The sequence below is a fragment of the Tachysurus fulvidraco genome, chromosome 11, assembly GCF_022655615.1.
Source record: "Tachysurus fulvidraco isolate hzauxx_2018 chromosome 11, HZAU_PFXX_2.0, whole genome shotgun sequence".
Classification (NCBI taxonomy): Eukaryota; Metazoa; Chordata; class Actinopteri; order Siluriformes; family Bagridae; genus Tachysurus; species Tachysurus fulvidraco.
In genome coordinates this window covers 1-9,555 of record NC_062528.1, presented here as the reverse complement: position 1 = coordinate 9,555, position 9,555 = coordinate 1, and positions in this window count along the sequence as shown.

The following is a 9,555-nucleotide window of genomic DNA, read 5'->3' as shown; positions in this document are numbered from 1 at the left end:
ACAATGTATAGAGTTATAGTCTACACAATGTATAGAGTTATAGAGTTATAGTCTACACAATGTATAGAGTTATAGAGTTATAGTCTACACAATGTATAGAGTTATAGTCTACACAATATATAGAGTTATAGTCTACACAATATATAGAGTTATAGTCTACACAATGTATAGAGTTATAGAGTTATAGTCTACACAATGTATAGAGTTATAGTCTACACAATGTATAGAGTTATAGTCTACACAATATATAGAGTTATAAAGTTATAGTCTACACAATGTATAGAGTTATAGTCTACACAATGTATAGAGTTATAGAGTTATAGTCTACACAATATATAGAGTTATAGTCTACACAATGTATAGAGTTATAGTCTACACAATGTATAGAGTTATAGTCTACACAATATATAGAGTTATAGAGTTATAGTCTACACAATATATAGAGTTATAGTCTACACAATATATAGACTTATAGAGTTATAGTCTACACAATGTATAGAGTTATAGAGTTATAGTCTACACAATATATAGAGTTATAGTCTACACAATATATAGAGTGATAGAGTTATAGTCTACACAATGTATAGAGTTATAGTCTACACAATGTATAGAGTTATAGTCTACACAATGTATAGAGTTATAGTCTACACAATATATAGAGTTATAGTCTACACAATGTGTAGAGTTATAGTCTACACAATGTATAGAGTTATAGTCTACACAAAGTATAGAGTTATAGTCTACACAATACATAGAGTTATAGTCTACACAATGTATAGAGTTATAGTCTACACAATGTATAGAGTTATAGAGTTATAGTCTACACAATATATAGAGTTATAGTCTACACAATGTATAGAGTTATAGTCTACACAATGTATAGAGTTATAGTCTACACAATGTATAGAGTTATAGTCTACACAATATATAGAGTTATAGTCTACACAATATATAGAGTTATAGAGTTATAGTCTACACAATGTATAGAGTTATAGTCTACACAATGTATAGAGTTATAGAGTTATAGTCTACACAATGTATAGAGTTATAGTCTACACAATATATAGAGTTATAGAGTTATATTCTACACAATGTATAGAGTTATAGTCTACACAATGTATAGAGTTATAGAGTTATAGTCTACACAATATATAGAGTTATAGTCTACACAATATATAGAGTTATAGAGTTATAGTCTACACAATGTATAGAGCTATAGTCTACACAATGTATAGAGTTATAGAGTTATAGTCTACACAATGTATAGAGTTATAGTCTACACAATATATAGAGTTATAGTCTACACAATATATAGAGTTATAGTCTACACAATGTATAGAGTTATAGAGTTATAGTCTACACAATGTATAGAGTTATAGAGTTATAGTTGTAGCAGAGCCACATAAGGTGACAATGGCTTAATGCCGAAATGTTGTATAGAGTAAGCATTACCTGATTGTGTACACCGGTAATATATTCTGTTGCATTTGTGTTGCCCCGTTTACCGCTCTTATGAGACCCGCCGATGACGTCATGCGACATCGCTTCACTTCCGGGTCCCCCCCCCTCATATAAGGAAGCGGGCCGACGGCGTTCGAGGGGGCGAGGTTAATGGCGATTGGTGCACCAGCTGATACTGTAAGGAGGGTTCGCGGTTTCGGTGTGGATTATTCGGGGGTTGTTTAGAGCGGAGAGACTCATTGTGGAATATTCCTCCCTTTATCGGATTATTCACCGGTGAGGACGCTAGTACACCCATCCACAAGCCGGACTTCCTATCACGTCACTACATCCGGTGAGATTGCGCCATATAAGGACATTTATACTCACCGAGGCCTTAAAGGACACTACACACCTACGCGCACACACACACGCACACACCTCATTGCTTTGGTTTTTTGTGTGTATATATTTGTTTTTGTATATATTGGTAAATATAAATTCTGTATAATACACTTGGGTTGGTTTATATTGGTGTGTCTGTCTGTTTTCTGGTATAACAACTGTATTAGGGAGTGGTGCCCCATTTAATCGTGTACGGTTTAGGTGTGACTTACACGTGAACCGTTACATAGTGGTGGCCCGCACGGGGGGCCGCTCCATTTATTTAGCATTTTTTTGTAATATTTTGTTTATTATTACTATTATTGCTATTATTTTTTGTATTGTTATTTTTTTACTATGGATTCAGAACAGACCACACCACTCACTGTTATAGATGCTGACGTGGTTAGTGGTAACAACACTCCTGTTAATGAACAAAACACTGCTAATGCCAGTCCTGATGCAGATTTTACTGCAGGCCCATTTGTAACTAGACGTAATCCAACAGCTGAAATAACATCTATGCTTAGCTCTTTGTATATTTCTGATGGTGATGAGTCTGAGGATAATAATGAGGAAAGCTGTGTGATGAATGTTGAGTTGATACAAACAATGCAAACTGATATTGCGCAGCTTAAGGTGGATTTATTGGCCCTTAGCTCACAGGTACACTCGTTGAATCACGATTTCAAGCAGTCTGTTGAGAGTACCCTAAATCGGGAAACCAGTTTCAGGGAGGCAGTGGACGCTGGCTTAGCAGAGTTGCAGGAGGGTTTCCAGATGTCCCTGGAGAAGCTGGAAAGAGCGGTGACAGACTGTTTTCTAAGGAGGGATGCAAAATGGGAAAGTCAGATGAAGAAATTGCGACTGACAAGCACTCCCACCCTCGCCAGACTACAGGCCTACACTCCAGCTAGTTCTCCCGTTACACCCATCCACCTTCCCAAGACACCGGTTCCAGCTACCAGAGCTAAAGTGCCTCCACCCAAGCCTTCCAATACCACCTATAGCATTGCGACTCCTACTGCCAGGCAACCCTCTAGTGAGCTTACCCCTCCGGCAACAGCCAATATATCGTCCTTCTGTGCTCGTCCTCCCATCCGCCTGGAATTTCCCACATTTGGTGATGCCTGTGAAACGGCAGATGTACTAAACTTCATCGAGCAATGTGAAAACTACTTGGACATCAGACCGCTCCCCAGTGTGGAACTAATTGGTACTCTGAGCACTGTATTGCGAGGATCGGCTTTGAGCTGGTGGAAGGCTGAAAAAACAAAGGTCACGGACTGGCAGTCTTTCAAAGAGGCTTTTATGGCGGCGTTCCTACCAGATGACTACCTCACGGAGGTGGAAGACAAACTCCGATCACTGGTACAGCAACCTCGACAACGCCTGAGAGACTTCGCCTATGACTACAGAGCCCTCTGCCTCAAGTGGAAGCCCGATATCACAGAGGATGAATTAGTGAGTCGTATCCTCAACAACATCAACCCGAGAGTTGCAGGCTGCCTGAGGGGAACGATAACCACCGTGGAACAACTGGTGAAGGTTGGGTCCATGGTGGAGAAGGATTGCCTTGGGGCGAAAGACTACTGGCAGAAGGTGGGGCAGAACGGGAAGGAAAGGAGCAGCAAGAGGCCGACTGATCGCTCTTCCCCCAAAAACCTGGCAGGGGTCTCCATCGCTCAACCCCAGGTGCTGTCATCACTTCTGCTGGTACCAGTAACGGTGAAAGGGAAAGAGGTGAGTGCTGTACTGGACACAGGGAGCACTTATACTCTAATGCAAGAGAACCTCTGGCTACAACTAACCGGAGAGACCCCCACAAGCACCTCACGGTCCACACAGAGATTCATCATGGCGGATGGAAAGATACACCAAGCGGTGGAGAAAAGGACGGTCAGCTATAAATGGCATGAAAATGAGTGTGGAGTGGACACTTACATAATGAAGGATGCCCACCTGGCCTTCCCACTTATAGCGGGGTTGGACTTTCTAACGGCTACCGGAGCCATCCTAGAGGTGGGACGATGCCGGTATGCTCTCAACACAGAAAAGGGTTACATATACCACCCCTTCCTTCCATCCCATGGCATTCCCGGGCCGAACACCATGACCACCCCTACGCCGTCTGATCCAACAGCTGTACTGAGTCTGTACTACGCCTTACCTCCCACGTTGATCCACCCAGCATTAGCTCCCCTGCATCCTGTTATTAACCCTACCTGGGACACTGGAAATCAGGAGGAGCTGCAAAGGTTGATGTCCAACTGGCCTCACACCACCTCCGGTAACCTGGGAAAAACCGCAGTGGTTCGACACAACATTCACATGACCGACAACATCCCCATTAAGTCCAGAGCATACCGAGTCTCTCCTTTCAAGAAACAGATCATTGAAGACCAAGTCGACCAGATGCTCAAAGACCACATTATTGAGCCTTCTTTCTCTCCATGGTCGTCCCCAGTAGTCCTCGTGCCTAAACCTGATGGTTCCCACAGGTTCTGTGTGGACTATCGCCGGCTAAACAGCAAGACCATTCCTGATGCCTATCCAATGCCGCTCATCCACGACATCTTGGAATCCATGGAAGGCGCCTCCTGGTTCAGCACTTTGGATTTGCAATCGGGTTACTGGCAAGTGGAAATGGAGAAGGAGAGCAAAGAAAAAACTGCTTTTATCACCACCAAGGGGCTGTACCAATTCCGCTCCATGCCATTTGGGCTTAAGAACGCGGCTGCCACATTCCAGAGGCTCATGGAGAAGGTCCTGGCTGATCTGAGGGGGAAGATCTGCTTCGTATACATTGATGACATCATAGTATACTCGCCGTCCTTGAAACACCATTCTCAACATCTAAATGCCATATTACAAAGACTGAGTCAAGCTAACCTTACATTGAATATGAAGAAATGTCATTTCTTCAAACGACAGCTGAAATTTCTGGGCCATATCGTCTCTGAGAGGGGAGTGGAGGTCGACCCAGAAAAAACGCAGGCCGTTGCACACTATCCCTCCCCTGCTGACCTCAAGGCACTGCAACGTTTTCTGGGTTTGGCTGGCTGGTACCATAAATTCATCCCTCACTTTGCAGACATCACTGCTCCATTGAATCGACTAAAAAGAAAGGAGTGAAGTGGGAATGGACCCCTGAATGCCAGAAAGCTATGGATGACTTGAAACAGGCCTTACAAAACCCACCCGTTCTGGTGCAGCCTGACCTCAACCTGCCATTCCAAGTCCATACAGATGCCAGCGACGTTGGCCTGGGAGCTATACTTAGCCAGAGTTCAGCGGAAGGAGAGAAGGTGGTGGCCTATGCCTCGAGGACCCTAAGAGGAGCAGAGTTGAATTACTCCACCTCAGAAAAAGAGTGTTTAGCCGTGGTCTGGGCTGTGGAAAAATGGAGACATTACCTGGAAGGAAGGCAGTGTGACATTTTTACAGATCATGCAGCTCTGGCTTGGGCCTTCAACTGCCCCAAGACCTCCTCACGTCTGACCCGCTGGACGCTCCGCCTCCAACAGTTCTACTTCCAGGTACACCACAGGAAAGGCTGTCTTAACCTAGGGCCTGATGCATTGTCCAGAGCTTACCTACCTGGAAAGGCTAAAGAGGTACCCTGTCTAGTCATGTCACCTCTCAGATATACCTCCGACATCCCTCACACCCTAGACGAAATAGCTACTGCACAAGGCAGCGACAGTAACATCCCCCATCTACAAGCAGATAGCAAAGACAGAAAGGTCCAGGGTAAGCAAATCACCTTTGAGGTCCACCAGGGGGTGGTATACCGCCGGATTCCTTTGAAGAACCAGGGGGAAAAGTTCCAGTTGGTGGTCCCTCAATCATTAGTACCTGGTTTCCTGCATTACTTCCATGACAACCCTTTAGGAGGACACCTGGGTAGGCTGAAAACTCTGCTAAGGCTGTTGGATGTAGCTTGGTGGCCTTCGGTCCGGAAAGACGTCTGGCAGTACGTCAAGGGCTGTGAGGTGTGTCAGAAATACAAGCCAGAAAACTCAAAACCCAGCGGCTTTCTGCAAAGCACCCAGGTCCAAGAACCAGGCCACATGCTGGGGATGGATTTAATGGGGCCCTTCCCAGTGAGCAAGAAGCAGAATACTTACCTCCTGGTAATAGTGGACTATTTCACTAAGTGGGTAGAGATGTTTCCCCTTAGAGATGGTAAAACTCAGAAATTAATCAAAATTCTCAGGGAAGACATATTTACCCGTTGGGGGGTTCCCAAATATCTGGTATCGGACCGAGGGCCTCAATTCACCTCCTGTGTCCTCTCTGAACTCTGTAAGGCCTGGGGAAGCATCCAGAAACTCACCACCAGCTATCACCCACAAACTAATCTAACTGAGAGGATAAACCGGACATTAAAAACAATGATTGCCTCCTATGTGGGAATATACCACCAAAACTGGGACTGGGACTGGGAGTTCCGCTTTGCCCTTAACACGGCCCATCAAGAGACCACCGGCAAAACACCAGCAGAGCTCATGATTGGCCGGCAGTTACAAGGTCCGCTGGAACGGCTTATCCATAAACCACCTTCACCCGACCAAGCCGCATACAACATGATTGAAAGGCAAACTATCATGGCAGAAGAGGTAAAGCGTAGAGTGGCAGCACAACAATCTAGACACGCTAGATATTATAATGCTCGACGGAAGGATGCGCAGTTCCAGCCGGGCAATCTAGTCTGGATTAAAACGCACCCACTCTCTTCGGCCTCAAATAAATTCTCTGCTAAGCTAGCGCCCAAGTGGGAGGGACCAGCTGAAATTAAAAAAAGAATGGGGCCAGTAAATTACACAGTCTGTTGCGGAAACCCACCTAAAAACGAAATTGTAAATGTGGTTAACCTAAAACGTTGGTATGGACGCTCTCCTTCGGCGCCGATGGCTGGGGGGGGTCTATGTAGCAGAGCCACATAAGGTGACAATGGCTTAATGCCGAAATGTTGTATAGAGTAAGCATTACCTGATTGTGTACACCGGTAATATATTCTGTTGCATTTGTGTTGCCCCGTTTACCGCTCTTATGAGACCCGCCGATGACGTCATGCGACATCGCTTCACTTCCGGGTCCCCCCCCCCATATAAGGAAGCGGGCCGACGGCGTTCAGGGGGCGAGGTTAATGGCGATTGGTGCACCAGCTGATACTGTAAGGAGGGTTCGCGGTTTCGGTGTGGATTATTCGGGGGTTGTTTAGAGCGGAGAGACTCATTGTGGAATATTCCTCCCTTTATCGGATTATTCACCGGTGAGGACGCTAGTACACCCATCCACAAGCCGGACTTCCTATCACGTCACTACATCCGGTGAGATTGCGCCATATAAGGACATTTATACTCACCGAGGCCTTAAAGGACACTACACACCTACGCGCACACACACACGCACACACCTCATTGCTTTGGTTTTTTGTGTGTATATATTTGTTTTTGTATATATTGGTAAATATAAATTCTGTATAATACACTTGGGTTGGTTTATATTGGTGTGTCTGTCTGTTTTCTGGTATAACAACTGTATTAGGGAGTGGTGCCCCATTTAATCGTGTACGGTTTAGGTGTGACTTACACGTGAACCGTTACATAGTCTACACAATATATAGAGTTATAGTCTACACAATATATAGAGTTATAGTCTACACAATGTATAGAGTTATAGTCTACACAATGTATAGAGTTATAGACTTATAGTCTACACAATGTATAGAGTTATAGTCTACACAATATATAGAGTTATAGTCTACACAATGTATAGAGTTATGGAGTTATAGTCTACACAATATATAGAGTTATAGTCTACACAATATATAGAGTTATAGTCTACACAATATATAGAGTTATAGTCTACACAATGTATAGAGTTATAGAGTTATAGTCTACACAATGTATAGAGTTATAGTCTACACAATATATAGAGTTATAGTCTACACAATATATAGAGTTATAGAGTTATAGTCTACACAATGTATAGAGTTATAGTCTACACAATGTATAGAGTTATAGAGTTATAGTCTACACAATATATAGAGTTATAGTCTACACAATATATAGAGTTATAGTCTACACAATGTATAGAGTTATAGACTTATAGTCTACACAATGTATAGAGTTATAGTCTACACAATATATAGAGTTATAGTCTACACAATGTATAGAGTTATAGTCTACACAATATATAGAGTTATAGTCTACACAATATATAGAGTTATAGTCTACACAATGTATAGAGTTATAGTCTACACAATATATAGAGTTATAGAGTTATAGTCTACACAATGTATAGAGTTATAGTCTACACAATGTATAGAGTTATAGTCTACACAATGTATAGAGTCATAGTCTACACAATGTATAGAGTTATAGTCTACACAGTGTATAGAGTTATAGTCTACACAATATATAGTTATAGTCTACACAATATATAGAGTTATAGTCTACACAATGTATAGAGTTATAGTCTACACAATGTATAGAGTTATAGTCTACACAATGTATAGAGTTATAGTCTACACAATGTATAGAGTTATAGTCTACACAATGTATAGAGTTATAGTCTACACAATGTATAGAGTTATGGTCTACACAATGTATAGAGTTATAGTCTACACAATGTATAGAGTTATAGTCTACACAATGTATAGAGTTATAGTCTACACAATGTATAGAGTTATGGTCTACACAATATATAGAGTTATAGTCTACACAATGTATAGAGTTATGGTCTACACAATATATAGAGTTATAGTCTACACAATGTATAGAGTTATAGAGTTATAGTCTACACAATGTATAGAGTTATAGTCTACACAGTGTATAGAGTTATAGAGTTATAGTCTACACAATGTATAGAGTTATAGTCTACACAGTGTATAGAGTTATAGAGTTATAGTCTACACAGTGTATAGAGTTATAGAGTTATAGTCTACACAGTGTATAGAGTTATAGAGTTATAGTCTACACAGTGTATAGAGTTATAGTCTACACAATGTATAGAGTTATAGAGTTATAGTCTACACAATGTATAGAGTTATAGTCTACACAGTGTATAGAGTTATAGAGTTATAGTCTACACAGTGTATAGAGTTATAGAGTTATAGTCTACACAGTGTATAGAGTTATAGAGTTATAGTCTACACAGTGTATAGAGTTATAGTCTACACAAAACAAACATGACAATAAACGTGTTGTAGGTCTTCCGTGTTCAGCAGGACAGTAAAGTTAACACTAATCCCTGAGAAAGTCAGTGTTTTCCTGTTGCTATGGATGTCATGGAGCTACAACACAAACACAAACCTCCTGAATTAAGTCACTAATCCCTGATAATCTGCTAATAATCACACAACCTCTGGTGTCTCACACGCTCTGGTTTTGACACGAGGGAAGAAACGATAGTGTACAGAAGGTTGTGATGTTGACGCTCACAGTAAAAGTGTTAATAATGTGAAGGAAGGAACATTTTATCAAAGTCCTGATCTAATGGACATAAAAAGTCCAACTGTTAAAATAGCTGCATTCTGTCAGCTGAGTAACTCCACATAACTCCAGCTTGTGTTTACATACTGAGCAGTAAAGAATGTTCTCTCTCTCTCTCTCTCTCTCTCTCTCTCTCTCTCTGTCTCTCTGTGTGTGTGTGTGTCTCTCCCTCTCTGTCTCTCCCTGTCTCTCCCTCTCTCTCTCTCTCTCTCTCTCTCTCTCTCTCTCT